This window comes from Formica exsecta, unplaced genomic scaffold (genome assembly GCF_003651465.1).
Source record: "Formica exsecta isolate Colony F162 unplaced genomic scaffold, ASM365146v1 scaffold191, whole genome shotgun sequence".
Lineage (NCBI taxonomy): Eukaryota > Metazoa > Arthropoda > Insecta > Hymenoptera > Formicidae > Formica > Formica exsecta.
This window is the reverse complement of record NW_021849211.1, coordinates 2,179,351-2,199,440: the sequence shown is the minus strand read 5'-3', so window position 1 is coordinate 2,199,440 and position 20,090 is coordinate 2,179,351. Positions and strand designations below refer to the sequence as shown.

Below are 20,090 nucleotides of genomic sequence, written 5' to 3'. Positions count from 1 at the left end.
TGTTTCCGATATGCACTCGATGTTTGATTAAAGTTATAACACGTGTCGCGACACGCGACCAAAGAATTGCGCACCGTCGGCGATTGGACACGCCGGATCAATATCGATCGATCGATTGTTTTCATTTTAAAACGTAATGCCTAATAAAAGAACGCGATAAAAGCCTGATAAAAGCGTCGACGCGCTCGTAAAATTCACATCGGACCACCCGCACGTCGAAATTTCAAGGCAGACAATTGGAAATTTTTTTATTCTACGTGTACCTTGCCGTACACGCACGATACGAATGTATGCGAAGAAACGAGGCAGAATAACTTAAGGCCGAATGGAATTTCTTCCCTTCGCTCTGTATGACGATTGGTACATCACACGCTATCGCTGGTAGAGCTATAATTCATTCTGGCAGAAGGAGCAATTAAATATTGTTGGATGGTACGCTGCTATATTTCAGTTTGGCTTGACAAACGTTTTCCGGCAAGCATAAGGCAAGTGGAGAACCGGAGTTTCTTGCATTTGTCAAGATTGCGAACGTTCATTCGTCTTATTGTTTGCCATGCCGTCCCGTCGTCACGTCGGCTGGAAACGCCGACGAAATTCTGTTTTATCGAGCCTGCACAAACGCTTTGAAGCAAACTGGCATGCGAAATCACAATGAAATCCACTCAAAATGAAAGTTAGGACAATTTTTCGCAAGATTGTGAGTCAGTAATAGCTTGCATAATACTTATGCATTAAAAATTATAATCAATCGTATCGCGGATCAACTAGTTCTCTTTAAAACAAGTTCAATGCTAATCGCTATCTTTAATATTAATACCAAAGTCGATATATCGTACACGATTATGAGAGAAATTATACATCATGTCTCAGAAACAATCAAGTTCGATACATTTAAAAATTCATGATATGCCGCCGTCATTTAATGATATGTTTTAAGTTTTGATATCCGCAAATTAAATATTCTCGATCACTAAATAAAATAATATTTATTGGCATTTAAGATTCTTGAAATTTTAAACGAGATATCGCAATATTCCTTATTTAATCATTAAAGTTGTTCAATTTCAAATTTTGACACGAAATATCCGAGGAAATTTCTTCGAAACAAATGTCAAGGTATAAATAAAGTACTTTATAATATACTAATAATCATTGATTACGGATTCCCGTGTTATTCTTACGTGTCATTATGTTATTGTCACATGGAATACAATTATCAAGTTTTAACTAGCTCAAATTACGAAAACCTACCATCGAAAGGCACCGCAACATCTCCGATGTATATGCGTTTTTTGCGAAAACACTTTCCAAATGCAAAATGCAGCCAGTATGAATTTTTTCATCAAAGCTCGCATGCAATACTGACCGTATGTGCAGTTATGCGCGGCGAACAAATACACGAAATACTGTTATTTCCAAAATCATAAAGAAACTATCCTCCCAGTAAAGCGATATTAACGATGCATAAAACTACGTACTCGATATTTAAACATTTTTTCTATAATTAATTAAACTTTTCATATATTTGTTCCATTTATGCTGAGAAGAAGCGCCAACTTGAAAGTTTCCAGATAATTTTGTTTGCATCTTGATCCTTTTAATGTCAGTTTAACGCGCATTTGTAGTAAAAGAGAAATATATACGCACGCTGTCTTTCAACGTTTCTACAGTACATACAGCGAAGTAATGTAACTTTGTTATATAATTATAATTAGATGCGATATGCCAACAGGTTACAACGAGTTATATTACCCTACAATTCAAAGAGTTACGAGCGGAAGCACTCGTGATATAAAGTGCGATACATTCTAGAGATGTATTCTCAATTGTACAATCAACGCCTGGCGCATCGACGGAAATTATCGTGGGAGCGGTAATTACAAGTTTCTGCTTTGATAGGATGCATTGTGTATGCGTACACAGTCGCCCTACGTTGTCACTATAATTATTACTAAACAACGTCATCCTCGCTGTTGCTGTTGTGCGATGGGCCTTGGCAACAACGCCGCGTCAAAGCGACGTCAAAACATTAGCTGGTAGTTTGGTTTGAGTGCAATGATCATCTATGCAGCAGAAACAAGGTTCCGTATTTGCAAATTGTGTGACGTCATAGCGTCAGAACGAAAACGTAGGGAAATTAGTCGGAGAAATACGTCGATTTATCGCAAAGAGAAGCGGAGTGATAATATATTTCGATCAATCGGGAGCAATGATAAATGAATAGGACAGGAATAAAGAATAAAATAATATCGACTTGTCAATAGCGCGAGGAAATAAATGTTCAATCAAATAGATAAATTGGCGATTGGTTCTGTTTCAAAGTATCGAGATAAACAAAATAATTCGGTAAATTTGTTAATCGATTCGTTCAGCAAGTTAACTGGTTAACCGCGCCAACACCAGATATATCGGACTCTGTGCAGATGGCTAATTATAAGCTAAACTATCAACAAAATTTATACATCGGTATCGCTTGCATATGTTACGCGTTCGCTTACACCGTCGAAAACGACGTTGCGTTATTATCGTTAACCGACCTGCCGGCACGGTTGTAATCCGTCAGTGCATTGCAGCTGACGCGTGGATATGACCAATTTCCCGTGCGCGAAAGCTCGCACAATCTAGCCGAGCCAATAACAGCAAAATTTCTACATTCGATCCAAATGTGTATTAAAAATGTAACACATAATATGTGCGTATCACAGTTTATTACTATTTACTACTTACATATTATGGTACAACATTATTATCACGCGCATCTCCATTTTCATGCAAATATTAGGTTTATTAAAAAGATTATGTATACGAAAAAGAAGAGATAATCTGCTTATGTATATCACTCTGTAATATAAAAATATTGGCTTTTATAAAACAAGGCTTCTCCAATTTAATCCAGTAATATACTGATTGAATAATCTCTCATTGTGCTCAGAGCTTGAAAAAATCTCGAACTCATTTAATTTAAAATATATCACTGAGTAAAGTATAATCTGGCATCCATGATTCATACGTGTATATCATCCGCTTGCAACATTGGTATCGCACCTATGTGTCATAACCGCGAACAAGCATCGAATTGGCGGTGTTATAATTATCGTTAAACAAGCCGCTTCACGTGATTGTAAACCGTGCGGGTGTCGCGCAGCTGTCGCAACGAACCGACGATTCCGCATCTGCGGGCAAAGCTCGCGCGTCAAAGTCCTGGTGAAGTATTACCCTGTGCATTCGAGTGCAATGATTACCGATGCAACGGAGCGAGACGGCCTCGCTTCGGAAAATTTTGACGGAGTGCCGCCGCGAATGCCAGTAAAAGCTCCGGAAAAATGGATAGTGATGGAGAGACCGTTACGGTAGGTAGGTAGATATAAATTCAGTTTTCCCCGCGAACTGAATTTCATCATATTAAAATTTCGTACACGATAGCAGTGTGACGAATATCACACAAATATTTTTGGCAAAAAACCGGCAGCTCGTAGCTGCCGTCCCAAATTCACGATATTTATCCGCGAAACAATTCTAAATTTTATTATTTCTCTTTATTAGAATGAAGATGACAAGATAAAAAATTATTTTTTTATTGATATTTTATGTGAATCAGTAATTAATTCAATTATTAATTTTAAAAAATCAATTATTAAACTCTCGATTAGAACAAAAATCGTCGCATTTTTGTGGAAAAAATAATTATCACATGAATTTTCCTTTTTCTTTTTCAACAGCATATGCCGTAAACCGTAAGTTAAATTATACCTTTTTTTACTCAAGAGATAACAAATGGCAATGCAAGAAACGTTCCAAGCGAAAGCGTTCAGCAATTATTGTTGAGAAATGCTGATTACCCTATTGAAATAGGAAGCGCTAGTGTTACTGGGAGTTCGGGATATCCATTATACCTCTGGAAAATTTCTTTATTAAACAAGTTGCATTTTTACAAAGAATGCGCGTTTAAGTATTGATCGTTAAACTCACTCTAAAGTATTCGTGCACCTAATGATAAATTTTTCACCCGTAATTCATGGAAATTATAATTTCACAAATATTCTCCATTGGTGTAGTATATCTCGCATCGTATGCGTGCATTAATTATTTCAATGCAGCCTTATACAAACGAAAACATAACGCACATCTCACGTAATATTAAAACACATAAAAATGTAATATCAAGATTAGAGACGCGTTCGTCAAATTTGCACTTTGATAAATTCTGGTCGACACATAATACTTCAAGAAATCAATAATATCGAGACGACCTCAATCTTCGGTTACAAAATGAATCGATATGGCTTTATTAGACTATACATTATATTTGCGAGTAAATCGATCACGTAGGTTTCCAAGATGTTGAATAAACGTGAAATTACCGGTATCGGTTTACGTCACGTAACGAATAGTTTCATCTCCTTCGATAGGATATGTACGCTTGGATGACGACGTGGAATATAGCCGTATCTGTGCGGCAGTATGAGGAACGATTAGCGTGGCAGAAGACGTTGAGGGTGTCGCGGGACGAGCGGCGAGGATATGGGGAAAGGAGGGGGAAGGGAAGAAATCAGTCGCGCTAAGTAGGATTTAATTGAACGCCCCATTCGTTAGTACACGGCAGCAGTTACAGTGCCATAGAGAAGGCCTAGGCCGACTATTAGTAATAATTTAATTATAATTACGGAGATGTAACGTAATATCTATTCGCAGCGTAAACATTCGCAGGTAATTTCAACGAGAAGTACCGATACCGTTTCGATACAGACGACGAGATAATGCGGGCGTATTTTAAAAGATTACGGGCTGAAATAACTTGCCAATATATTTGTAAAAGAATCCGGGTTACCAGTGACGCGGTTCTTTTGAAGGAAGTCAAGAAGGAGAAGGGCGTGTACGTTGCATATATACGAATCGCTCGGATGAGATTTTACTGATTACGAACGACAACTTACATTTAATTTACATTTTCGCGACGCTATGTTTCTTATTAAAGTATTTTGCCAACATCGTATGTACCTAATTGAGTTGTTAGACTGCTTATATCCGCACGAGATTCACCGTTCCGTTTTAGATTAAGACCTGAATAGACATATCAATATATACAGAAGAGATATACATGATGGCAGTTAATTGCTTTTATTTCCGTTTCTCTGAGCGATGTAAATTATACGAAGTATGTATTAACTAAAAATGTAGTTTCATATTTCATACGCAGATGTTATTTACAGATGTTATTTACAGATAAAAAAAATATCAAAAATATGAGAGCCGTAAAAAATAGTGGTTCTGTGGTAGCTAAAATCTGGAAGATATATCGTGTAACTCTACGTTTGTTTAAAAAAACATAATCCAAATAAGTTAAAGTAAAGTACCCTCTTCAATTTAATTTATTATTCTCATTCTATGTGTGTAAAAAATCTGCAATTAAGTAATATTATATGTAAAATATTAAAAGTACAAAAAACCGGGAGATTTACGATTACGGAAACGTTAAACAGTTTTCATAAAACAATTGTCACGCAAATTTCAACTCTTCTAAAAATCGCCTCTAATCTCTGCAATTTGCAGCTTGCCGTCCATTATACAGGTCATACGGGTCGGCGACACCGATGACAACAAGAAAATGAACAATATTTTTTCGTTTCCCCGACATATCTACGGTACTTTGCCAACGAACGATTTTCAGGCACGTTGCGAGAAGCTTTTAGAAAATCACAGTCCGGAGCGAATATGAGGGAACGTGTGTTGTGTGCAATCCCGGAAGGAAAAACGAACAAAGAGGGACGAACCGGGCGACCGAGTCACGAGGAATAATAAAGAGCGGAGAACGCGAAATGCGCGTATGAGAGAGAATCAAGGAAAGGGGAAAAAGTCGAGAAGGCCGGGGAGACGGCCGGGTACGGGATAGTTCGGCCGTTTAAATCGCGATTTTTCTGGCCGCACCGTCACTCGCAGAACCCGCCGATATGTACCGATCGATGTCGAACAAGGCCACTTCCACGAATCTACCCATGCTCCGCGTGACAATTGGGACTATATATCGGGCGTGATTAATTCACCTTTTCTCTTCATTGCAGATTATTCTTACCTCCCCGTTTTTACTTCGTACATCAGGCTTCTCTTCCGCAAGGAAAATCACGGGATTACGAAACCGTCAAGAACGAAATAAGCCGCCTACGTATCTGTATTACGAGAGAGAAAAATACGGACGAAAAAAGCGACAGATTACGAGAAAGGTTGAGCCACTTCGCTTAAGCTAGTATTAAGCACATAAATAACACAATAAAGGGAGACGCAGGAGGAAAATAAACAGAGAGGAAAGGGTGAAAGACGGGAAAAGAACGCATTGCTCACCCTTTATAGTTAACGTACCGTAACTGCGCAACGCGCGCCACCACATGGTAATGGATTAACTTTAAAAAAGAGATTCTAACGTTGTTTAAGTCGTGCAAGAGAAACTGACTTCTATTCTAAGAGATAGCAAAATGCGCATGGCAATTAATGAATTAAATTGATTCCTTGTTATTTCACAAAAAATTTTCAGAACTTTTTGAGTAAATTTATCGTTTTTCGCGTTTATTAAGGGTTTCGATAACCACAATTCAATTAATGAATGATATAAATATAATATAAAATTATTGACTAATATATATTAATCTTCTAAATTATATACATATCTAAATAATAAATTAATAAAAATAAATATCAGTTTTATTTATACAGTAAAGCTTATATACAACTACATAGCTTAAACCAGTTTAAATGAAAGCTTTTTTAGGAGAAAAACAAAGTTCAAAGTTAAAAAATTTAAATTATTCCAGACTATACATATTACATTTTTAACAACTGACGCAGAGCGAATTATGATTTTCAGAATGTACAGAATGTGTAAAAGCTAAATACTTTTCAATTTTTATAAGTCCATCTTAACTATATATTGTGCACGGTATCTCTTAAATTTTTAAGAGAGATATATATGTTTTTTTCATTTATTGAAAGATGACCGCAATAATTGAATAGCCATTATTAATTGTTCGCGAAACAATTTATATGTGACTCACGAGATTAATGATTGCATATGAAACCCATACAGATCTACCTATTCAAATCGACAAACGAATACGAATGGTATTCTTTGCGCTCGACGTGATTTATTGCGATCCATAATAGAGCTTCCTTGGCGCGGAAAGGTTCGTTAGCGATTGAAGTATCGGCAGCATCCGTGTACTGTATTATTCACTTGCGTCCCAATCCGGCCGTTGCCCCGAGCCATTGCTACAAGCATCGTATTGGGCCGTTTAGCTCGGGCAACCGCGAATCGATATCTGGTTTAATAGCTGACCTAGCCTCTGAAGGGAAAAATTGAATGATTCGGTGAACCTGCTCAGATGACGCTGTGGAAAAATACTGAATCACGTGTCGTATCGCGCGTTCTCCGCAAACACGCAACCACTATAGCGCGCAAATTAGGAAATAAATTACTGTCTGAATATAGAACAGCTATTACGGCTTTAAAAATTAATCGATTCATCAAGGTATCAAAGTAGATATCTGAGCATTTAGAAAATGCGAATTATGCTGTGTGTATATTTATTATTATTATTATTATAAAATAATGCAAAAAGCCGTACATTGTATATATACATAAATATACAATTCAATTAATTAATTTAGTCGTAACACAATACTTTATGCAACTACAAGAATCGTAAGTTATTCAGGTACATGAATAAAAGATATATACCTCTCACGCTCCTAATTGAAACTCGCACACATTTGTCTGCTTAATTCAATTATAATTAGTAAAACGACAATCATTTACGACACTAATCGATTTTAGTCGAAAAAAATTTATGAAAATTACATTCCATTTTCCTTATCTCGATTCAATACACATGGAATTTTCTCATCAGCGTAAATTTACTTCGTTGGACCGCGAGACCCGGCCTTACTATCCTGGTTGCTTAACCATAACTCTCGCGCGTACGAGCAACCGTGTAAGCTCTACATCCAGGCAGCTTTGTTAAGAAAAATAGCATATTGTAGGATATAAATTTATGATAACAGAAAAACAATTTTACGAACATCACAGAGAAAAATGCTTTGAGAAAAAGATATGTAATTCATATTATAATAAATTATATAACTCTTAATTAGCTTTATCACACTAAAATAGTTTTAATTAATTTAATTTCATAAATAATAGTTTGATACAAAAAAGTATGAACGTAACAATCCGAATTTCTAATAATATATTGAATTGCAAATATATCGCAAAAATTTAAATTATATGGGATTGGCATGATATAATTCTGCACTTAACTGCACCTGCTTGCTCACCGTTTTACTGTCAATAAAAGAGAACAAGTGACAAATTAAGCGTCACTATACGGGCTTGAAAACCGCAGTCAATTTATCGGGCATAATGGGGAGCAGGGAAGCGAAGATGAGTGGTGCAAATGTGTCATCAGACTATTTAGCGAGTAAAGCGAATCTTTAATTCATCATTGAGCAACTTTAAAATCATGCGCAAGAAAGATATCGCTTTCTCTTTTACAATGCTGATTCAATCTGTTTGGGAGACCGATTAAGTTTAATTTGGCGACAATTACGTGATTCCTAAAATCTGTGGTGTAATCATTGTCATTTCCTGAGAAATAAAAAATACAAAAATTTAGCTCGAACGAACTATAACTATTTATTTGCTCTACCGTGAGAAAGAGGCGAAACGTTTTGAGGTGAAACCCTGGCACAACGTTTTTCGCGCTATCATTCATGCCGCTGAATCGTGAACGTGCATCGTTATCCATGCAGAATCTTTATTTGCCTCGCGATGCGATTTATGCACAAAACGATAGCAAAGACCGGGGTCCGAATAGAACGCCGTTGCTGATCGAATGCAGCCGTAGAAATTTATTATAACTATGCGTCGTTTATCGGGCGATACGCGCGTGACACATCGTATGCAAGGTAATCAATCACAATGTTACTTTGGTTATCACCGAGGAAGGGAATTAACGATTTGCATGATACAACAATAATGGCCCATTTCAATTTATAGATATGAAATAATTTCGTATATCTGCCTGCCTGTCTCTCTTTCTCTCAGAGAAAAAGAGAGAAAAAAAGAGAAAGAGAGACAGACAGACAGATATATGAAAATTTATTTCTACATACTATATTTCCCGTTCAGTACGCTTAGCACGAATTATCAGCACTTTTACTCTGTTGCTCTTTGAGTCAAAATGACAGCAGAATTTATCGGAGAATTTATCTTAAATTTACCAGTATTATATTTTAAACGAGCTTTCTATTTTTTGATATATTCGACTTTCGACTGTAAAAAAGAAGCCGCATCTCAGCAAAATATGTTCGCGCTATCATTTACAGCACTAGCGCGCATATATTGTATACTGGTATCAGTTCGCGTAAAATATTTGCGCATCTCTGGGCACGTCAAAAAAATTAAAAAGAAAATGAAATAAAGGAAGAGGAAAGAGGGACGCAAAACGGGAAAGAGCTGCAAAGGCACGAGAAAATGTCTGGTGTAGAAATGGCTACGTGAGCGTGCTCCACTTTCCACGCTGATACGGCATGTCCGCTGTGTAAAATAAAATGCGTCCACAGCGCACTTTGCCGCGACCAAAACTCTCAACTGGTCTACGGTATTTTTTTCTCCCATTTCGTTTCCGTACCAAATTGGCTGCTACTATACCGTTTATGTCGCGTTTAATATTGTTTTAATATTATTATCACCCGTACGGTGACGTTAAAACGCGATAAAGCTTCAAGCATGGCAGATATTGTAATTTTTGATTTTAAATCGCGTAATGGGTGCATAAAAAAATTTTACGATAATGACCGATAATCTCATTCTACCTATTTGCGGCGAACTCTTTTATATTCTTTCGCTTGTTCGATTCGTACGGCCGTACACGTTGCGCCTTGTGCTTCGCTACAGTATCCGTTAAAATCTTCTCACGTGCCAAATCAAGGAACAGGAAAGTGCAGCGTGATACGAAACTTCGACAAGTCTCGGGTCTAACCGACTAATTTCTACGGATCGGAATCCCGAGCAAAAGTTTCGGCTGTACGGTGCTTTTAAAGCTATGATTGTCAGTTTAGCTTACCTAGTTTACTGACTTCATCTACCTTCCCATCGAATGAGAGTATATCTATTGCTAACTAGTTTCAAACATAAACAATAAGAGATCTTTGGCACAAATTTCCTTCTAAATTGCAGTGCATCCAAATCGTTGCACGAATCTATTTATCTGTTATTGATCTTTCTCGAAATTTCTGCATAGTAGTAAAAATCACGTGATAAATTTAAAATAAAATCACGATAAATCATACTAATGAAAATTGTGCTCAAATTCCTATATTTTTTATAAATTTAATTAAATTTTAATCTATGATCTAATAAAATAATAATAATCTTTTAATCTATAAAATTCTCTTGTTATTTTTTTATTATCTTGTTATTTTCTTTATTATTTTTAAAGACAAATTATTAAAAAATAATTTTAGAAGTTGCACAAAGAAATATTCAATCTGATTACTTTAGTAGCTTCAGAGTTATACTTTCAATTTCTTTATTGAATAAAATCTACAAAAAATTTTTGCGATGTTTAAATAATTTGTTTAATTCAATTACTTGGAAAAGAAATAAAATTTACTAAACGAAAAAATGTATTATAAAGTATATCAAGAGAGAGTTAAAATTTTGCATTAAAATAAAGAAATTTGTATGTTACTCTTTCTCATTTTAATATTATATACATACTAGTATATAATATTATACAACAAATATAAAACAATATTTCAAATTTAAATTGGAAAAGATTGCGCGTATCGCAATTTTTAGCAATAACTACCATTACAAGAACGATGACCCGACATTCCGGGTTCACGCTAGATGACAATAAACGTACCGGCTTGTTCCTGAAATGAAGCGTGCGCGGCGGCAGACGGAGAAGGGGGCGAAAGAGTAAAGCGCTTATCCCGGGAGCGCGATCCTAGTCGCACGTGACAAGGAAACTCTCGTCGGTCGCGTTGCGGTCACAATTTCCAAACTCGCGCGACTACCCCGCGCGAGTCCCTTATTTAGGAGGAAGTGCTGTCCCTTCCCACGGGGGCATCAATTTCTCGAGATGCCCTGAAAACGCGCGATGTACCGCAACGTTTACGTGGAAATTCCGTGCAGCGCTTTCCCGGCTAACTTGTCCCCAGGAGCCAGTAAGATGTATCTCAATTCTCGCGACACGGACGCTTCCGCTCTCTCCTCTCTACCCCTTTCTCGTATTAACTTACTTTTTCCAATAGCTGCTTTATTACGAAGTGTCAATAATGATTTACACGGCCGCATCGGTATCGATTATTTTATTGCCTTTGATTAAACGCGCAGCGCCTTGCGAGCAATATTGGCTCGTTATTCACCAGCTAAATATGTATATACCATGTTGTACCCAGATTTTTTCCTACATCGCTGATTAAGTACTTGCTCGCGACTAATTTTCTTACTCTTTTTTAACTTATTGAATAAGTATTCTTTCAAAATAAATATAAAAATTTGTAAAGTATAGCTTTTTGTTTTAACAACGTAATATTTATATAAAAATAGAAAAAAATAGTATTTCAAATTATATTTTTAAATATATGTACGTTGTATCACAATGAACAAAAGATATTATATAATATTTGTAATTAAAAACAATTTGCGAAGATTTATGCTTAGTGCATATAAATCGAATCGAATTGATATCGCTTTGTATTATTTAATCAATATATAACTTTTTTATATGTTCTTATTATAATTTATAAAATTATGTTCTTTTTTACAAAACTTTTCTCAATTTTTACATTTTCTACTTGAAACACAAGTTATCCTTTCCCGGTCCACTTTCTTTAAAATTTGGATACTTTCCTTTATATTAAAATACATAAATAATTTTTCACGAGAGAAAACTTGCTCGGGATTGCAAGCATGAATAGACAAATAACCAAGCCATTTTATCTGCGTAACTTTACATTAAAAGGGATCTCACAATAGAACGTAAAACCGCCGTGAATTCCACGACGAACTTCACTGTCAAACTTGTTCTTAGATCGACGCTGTCAATTTTCTCTTCGAGAAAGGATTTCTCCTTTACATAGCGTTTCTGTCAGGTGCTTTCGACCAACGACGAAGATATTGGCGCAGTTCCTAGCTGGTTACAAGGCTAGGAACTCACCTTGGGGTTACACGCCACATGGCCCGCGGCGCTATTGCAGGAATACTTAAAAGGGGTGGCTAAAGTATGCGCGTCCGAGAGGGAGATTGAACACACGAGCTGTTGCGACGTCGTCGTTGGCCTCGGTCTCGTCGCCATGCCGATGCCGTCTCGCATACGGATTTTCAATAACGCCTGTCTGGCTTCTCGTATTAGAAAGAAAAGCACGCGAGCAAAACGCGCCCTTCCAGAAGAAAGTGCGTGGGTACGATCAAGTGTTCATACGCGCCGATTTTATCTCGGTCTCTGGAATTTTTTCGTTTAATATTAAAAATCGTGAGATAAATAACTCGACGTATTATTGAAGAAAACGACAGTTTTATGCAAAAGCTAACGTGTCATGTGCGTTGCGATGTATACTATAAACTTTGGCAAAAGTTACACTTTATATTACATACTGACATGTTGACTTAGCAAATTCCGAAAGTTAAATTGACAGTAGATCAGTTCTTAACTCGTTGGAAGTATATCGCGCTAGACATATAAGGAACGTAGTACCTATTCTACCGCAGTGTATATACACATTTGAAGTTTGGAATAAATTATGTGAGTAGATTATAACTTGTATTGTACGTTATATTCGCATGGATTTGCCTGGGATGTTTATTTAAAAAGGATTAAACTCAGTGTGTTTTTAAAATAACTAAGAACACTGGCAAAAAACTAACATTTAAAGTTTTAATGATGTTCCAGTATATATCTGCCTTGTCACTAATAAGGTTTCCGCGGAAAAATTAATTTCTTCTCCCTTTTAATGTCTCTCGTAATGAGTATTATCAAAGTGCGAGATATAATCTAGCTACATTCCCCGAATGTGCGGGATACTAAAAACATTTTCTTGGAAAAAGGTCCTTCCAATTTTCGTCACTTTTCATGCGAACGGCCGACTTTTATCCTTGATTACTGTGTATTAAGCACTCAACTACTTTTCCTAGGTCGTTATACACCACCCTCGTAATGGGAACCCAAGCTAACGAGATCTGGCAGAGCGTATAAGGAACTTAATGTGGGGGCAAAATAGTATAAAAAAAAAAAACAGATGGCATTCTTATCGATTTTGCAATGGCTACTGTGTGTGCCAAAAGTGCACAAAGTTTGATTGTCTTTCTGCAGAATTCAAATAAGAATATTCTAAAACAATATTCGTAGTCTAACATTTCTAAACTTGCATTGATTAAAATAAAAGGAACGATAATGAAAAAATATATTATTAAAATGTATTAATAAAAGTTTTCAAACATATTATTAAAAACTAAATTTCTCCGCTTGCATTGTATAAAATAAAAAAAAAACAAAAATAAAAAAAATATTATTTATGCTAAAATAAAACATTGTTAATGCATATATACAAAAACAAAACTGTATGAATAAAACATTCACTTTAAATTGTCAATACGGTAAAGCGTTTTAAAAAATTTTCCGATTTCACAAAATGCTACCAGACGCAATAGTGTCTTCGATAAAATTTCTTCTTCATCGCTATTTCGGTCAAGTGTTACCTTTGTACTTCAAAATATTCCTACGCGTATTTTTCTTCACGCTCGTGACAATGATTGCGACGAGATGATAGATAGATTTCACCCGGTCGGCAATCCCCTTCGCAAAGGGATGCGTTTGCGCCAATACGAGGAACTGCATGCAGCAAGTAAATGGAAATTTTAAGTGCACTCGCCGTTGAAATGCGCCCGTCCATCTACAATGGTGCACGCTAATGGCGTCAATCGCGCAACGAAGGTCTTTACTTTTGTCGTGCAGGAGCGAATATTGTCGGATTCGCGATGCAGCGAGTGCAATTCAGATTCTCGCAAAACGGCGGGAAAGAAATTTCCTGCCGGTTCTGCATCGGCCTAATAAAAACGTCGCGCGAAAATGCCGCCGTGCCAGCAACGGTCGTCCTATGCAAATGGGTCGTCGGGACGCAATGGCGGGGCAACGGTGGGATACGTCGCGAGAAATTTTCGCGATATTGGTATTCGCTCTGAGTTTAACATTGAAAATATGAAATTGTTTCGCGGATGGCTGGGCGGATGACTGTGCGCTTACGATGAAATTTCAAAGCGAAGAGAATGTACGCGAGCGCGGCGTAATTACCAACGAATTAAGCATGGCTACGCGCAGAATAAATTCACATTGAAAGCGGAAAACGCGGGAAAGGAATTCACAACTTCGCATTCCATCCTTCTGATGCCGGAATGCTATTAATTTTCCATAAATACGACGGATTCGATGCCGTTCTTACAAAGCGCGACATTGTTCGCTAGAATATTTATTGTACAATAGCACAGATGCGATGATACGTGAAATTTCATTAGCGACATCCAAACGGTCAATTGTAATTAATAAATGTTAAACGAAATATCAAATTATATAACGTTTGTTAATTAATCATTGTTACACGTTTCATAATTAATCGATTCAAAGTGTATAAAGTCAGTGTTTTTCGCGTATGCACGTTGTAGTAAAAATGTCTATCACACAGCTACATATTGTATTTTTTCAATATACTACTCTTACATGAAAAATATGTTGAAATTTATGAGACTTTGATTCACGGCAAGGAAGACTAAAAAGGATATTTCAATAAAACTCTATGGAGAAGCTATTGACACAGGTGTCCTAATTCCAGCTAGATCTAAAAGTGGATTAATAGAGAAGAAAGAGAGTCACGTGGCCGCGCTCGTGGCGTTCGAAGGGGCGGGAAGGATGCAGTTTAACATCTTCTTATCTAGAATTTTTCAATCTCGCGAGCCACTTGCGCGAGAAGTACGGCTCACGATAACGGAAAATGAATGCCCCGGCGCATAAGTGTATTCCCGTGTAGCCAAGAGACGAGGGTGTTAGTCACTCGGCCTCACGTGACTACGGACTTACATGTCGGCGGCAAATACCATGGCGCCCTATCTAGAATCTTTCAATTTCTCATACTTTCGTTCTACGTGCGAGAATCGAATCGCGGTTACCGATCGCTTAGAATCGTGCGCTTGTACGCAAAAATTCGAAGCCAGACTCGATAATGGTACTTTATATTTGTAGTCACGTATAGAGGATATCAAGAAATATAACGCAGACATACTACAACTTGAAAAACCTCTCGAGGCGCACAATATGTAAGATAAGTATAACGCGCAACGATATTTATGACACAGTAGGGCCATAATTGTAACCTGCCTTAAAATCGCGCATTTTTTTAAAGAAGAATGTGCATGCTTCTGCTCTCATTATTTCATAATCTTCAATTAGCTCGCGCGGAAAACCGCAATTTTGAATTCCGCCGCATATATTTTGCATACATGCGTATTAAGTCCGTCCCAGCATATAAAAGCGTAATTACTGTAATATTCAGTAAATATACGCGTGCAATCCAAACAACGGAACTCTCGGTAAGCTGATCATCGATTTACCCATATTATGTAAATTACACACACACATACACACAAAAATTGCTTGTAGAAATTAATTAACGTAGTTCAATATAGGTAAGTTCTGTAAATGAAATTTAATAATGCACTACACGCGGCTATTGATGAGGTAATTTTAGTTTGTTGGCATTAATATAACCAATTTCAAACTGTGATAAATATGCTGACAAGCATGTTTTAGAACTAAAACTTAATAACAAAAGAGCCGGGACAAGATGGAAGAAGGTCTCTCTCTTGAATCCGACGCTATTTTTTTTTTTTTTTTAAATAACGGAGACGGTTCCCTTTGTGTCGCGCGCCAAAGTAAACGTCCGACTACTGCTAATTGCAGGATCACGTGCCACGAGGTCGCGGGATGTATTCACGATAAGGTCGTACTTTCATGACCTCAACAAGATCTCTAGACGAACGAATCCGACGATCACGCGTACTATTGAAAATGAAAAAGAATGCGCGCGAGATTATATAACTAATGTCAAAAGGACGGATATAATTTCTAGTTTTGCCGTCATAATTGTTTTACATTAATTTCAATAAATAAAGAAAAAATAATATTTTCTATTACACGCAACACTGTGATATATCTTTCACGTTTCTAAGTGGTCGTGAAACTAAGACCAAAACAATCTTGCTAAATAAATCGCGGCAAAGACCCCTTTCTCTGGTTCTTTCTTTTCACCAGTTGATATCTGGTTTTAATTCTTTGCGCCTCCCGCACCGGAGAATATAGTAGTGACAGACATTAACCAATTAGCGCCAGCGCTACACCCTCTTTATCTTTCTTCGTACTACTCCTAAACGCCTCGCAGAAAGATGCTCCAAAACGGCCGACTATTTTCGGCGCCATATGCCAACGGGATACGCGAGTGTCGGATCTTTCGCGGTTCGACGAACCTTTAAAGCGCGGACGGATATTATTTCTGAACCCCACGCCTTTTTGTACTCAAGTGTTAAATATTTAAAAAAAAATATTATTAATAAATTATAGATAAAACATACTATTTGTATTAATATTATTTATTATATAAATAAAACATTTTAGGAAGAAACCAGTGTAATTATTTAATAAAATAAAAAGTATATTTCAAAATTTATATTTCTATTCAATTCTTGTATATCTCTATTCAATTCACGTTCTTTCAACTCTCTTCAGTTCTTTCTCTCCCTTACTTTATCTCAAAGACTTGATACTAATTTGATTAAGATAAAGGACTACTCCTAAACGCCTCGCAGAAAGATGCTCCAAAACGGCCGACTATTTTCGGCGCCATATGCCAACGGGATACGCGAGTGTCGGATCTTTCGCGGTTCGACGAACCTTTAAAGCGCGGACGGATATTATTTCTGAACCCCACGCCTTTTTGTACTCAAGTGTTAAATATTTAAAAAAAAATATTATTAATAAATTATAGATAAAACATACTATTTGTATTAATATTATTTATTATATAAATAAAACATTTTAGGAAGAAACCAGTGTAATTATTTAATAAAATAAAAAGTATATTTCAAAATTTATATTTCTATTCAATTCTTGTATATCTCTATTCAATTCACGTTCTTTCAACTCTCTTCAGTTCTTTCTCTCCCTTACTTTATCTCAAAGACTTGATACTAATTTGATTAAGATAAAGGAAACGATGGAGGCAAAGAGTTAAAGATGAATATTTCAAACATGACGTTCATCTCGAAAATATATGAGATTGTTGACCAAATTACATGCAGATCAACTCTCTTTTTCAAGAAATCTCATGATTAAAAACATAAGTAATAGCTAAAAATGTATTTACTAGTTCAAAGCTCTATGTAACTTTGAGACGCTTCTGTCCTTGCGCTTCATAACTGATAGTTAAATATTCATGTACCTATACCATGACGAGCATAATTGAATATTTATAGATGTTCGAGATAAAAGGTTTGTGTGTGTATGTGTGTGTGTGTGTGTGTATGTGAAAGCTATATTTCTATATTCCGCAATATTCTGTGTGCCTTAAATCTATTGAAAAATTACACATTTATTAGATAAATAATAAATATCTTAGGCATATTTATAATTTGGCATGCATTATTATACATAAATATTCAACACTGCTTTGCAAAAGAGAAGAGAAAAAGAGAGAGCATGATTTTTGATATATTTTAAATAATATAAAATAACTCTAAAAGATCAAAAAGAAAAAATTTTATAATAAATACCATATTATTTTATCTATGATATTATAAATAAATAAAAACAGTTATGTTTGTTCTCCAAATGTCGAATATGTAACGCTTTTCTACATTAATCTAATTTCGACCTCGTTACTGTTTATCCTAAATTTTACAAAATTTTTTCATGTTGTACACAATACGTCACCCGCGTATATATTTTTCTTTTTTTTAGGTTACTAAAAAATCCAATTTACAAGGAAATAAAATAAATTTAAAGTGGGGAACAAAAGAGAAAGAAATTTTTGTAAAACGCGGTTTGAAATGTTGATTAATATTGTCCTCTCTCCCTTTCTCTCTCCTCCCCCCCCCCCCCTCTTCTCTCTTTCTCCCTCTCATATATGTATATAAAGTAAAATAATATGGCGTATACATGCGCCAGGATTTAATTAAAATAGCCTGAATTTATAATTCAGCAATCTCATCACATTATTATATCCTCGAGCGACACATTTCTCGTATACGTTTCAGGAGTAGCCTCTGATCAATAGTTTCTCGGCACATTTTGCGTCGAAAAGTTGTTTAAATAGTGCAATCATAATTACTTACCGCCAGCTAATGTGCGAAGTTACATCTCGTCCGACGAACACAGTTTGGAAGAATGGTCTCGCGCGCCCGCGCTCGCGCACACACACACTCACACGCACGTAATCTCGACGGACGACAGGGGTGGACGAAGACCAGGTGAAGTTCGACACTGTGCAAAAGTTACATTAGATTAGGTTAGGTTAGGTTAGGTCACGTCAACGCCAGATTAAATCGAGGACGATCTATCTTTTCCCTCCGCCCTCACACTCGCCGAGATCGTCTTCGCGCGAAAATTTACGCGCGTCTTGATGTCACTACTTTTTCAAACATCAATCGACGCACATTCGATCGCTGGCGTATGGAATGACGCAATATTGTCTTTTGAAAGAAAACGCGCGCGAATCTCGCGTCTTCGATCCCGCTGTGGAGTCGGGTGATCCTTTTCGCGTTGTCGTCCTCGTCGCCGCGATATCCTTCCCGATGGAAAACGATCCGCCCCGTTATCGGATTTTTCATTCGCTTGAACGTAACATAGGTAGAGACGGAGGATCTCGAAAGACGGCTGCGAGCTTCGATGACGATAGTCTCGTCGCGTTGCTCTAAACGTCTGATGGGTCTCGCGTGACAAGCTTAAAGCCGTGCGTGATTACCTGAATCGTGCTGCTGATCAAATAACGCGGTAAAACAGCGTTCTCGATATTCCAACTTCGAGTTTATCACAATTAAAAAGCGGTCAACACGGGTTTAAAGGCGACTGTTTAAAATCGAGACGTCTGACGATGACGATAAGTGAAAACGCTGTTCGTCGTGCGTGCACTCTTTAAAGTTTTCATATATATATGTATATATATATATATATATCTTGTCAATGCTGTCAATGTATACGTACGAAACACAACGCTTCACAAGGTGACCAACGTGGTAGGTCTCGCGCGTGGCGGGTGACGTATGCGCGCACGCACACAGTGAAACCGCGACTTGCGAGAGAGCGCGCCACACGACCTTAGCCGATGCGCGGTTCGAGTACGACTGAGCGAGCGACTCGACTCGAGCTCGGCGGGCCGAAAGCCACGAGCCGCGTACAGCCGACCGGTGACGTCGGACCAATCAGCGTTGTCCTCTACGCGAGCGGCCCGATACTCAATGATTGACTATATATTTATACTTCATGCACATCCTCGTACATGAACGGCGCTTCGCGTATAAACGAATCGATCATCTTATTTTGTCTTCAAAGTGAGATAATAACATCTTTAGCACAATGATAACATTCTAGGATTCTTAGACGAATGTAAAATAAACAGGTAAATATTGAAGTGTATTATTGTATCTTTATCTCTCACGTTATAACACGAGTGACAAGGGTTACCGCTACATTCATTTAAAGCAACAATCATATCTTTCTGAAAAGTTGAAATATTTTCCTATTGTTTTCTTAACTATACGAATATTAATTAAAATAATTATTTACTAAGAAGTATCTTACGCATTATATTACTTACATACCATTCACTCGGTGTTACGAATACTTTCACGCTTGAAGACGCAACTTCGAACAGTCATGGTGCATGAATATTTAGATGCGATGCGCTCGAGGTCCGCAAGTATGTACTATCTTCAAGCGTAAAGCCCGTATCAGACTACGCATTGAAAATTGAAGATACTATCGTTCAGATCTTCG

General features: G+C 36.9%; 1 protein-coding gene across 1 annotated transcript in view; it reads right to left on the bottom strand.

Annotated features, from left to right (window-relative positions):
* The window catches only part of LOC115233817 (discoidin domain-containing receptor 2), a 176,757-nt gene extending 157,316 nt beyond the window's left edge, over positions 1–19,441 (bottom strand). Inside the window, exon 1 of the mRNA XM_029804417.1 lies at positions 18,431–19,441. The gene's annotated coding sequence lies outside the window, so the exon portion shown is untranslated. The remainder of the gene's footprint in view (positions 1–18,430) is intronic.
* Positions 19,442–20,090: the final 649 nt, after the last annotated feature.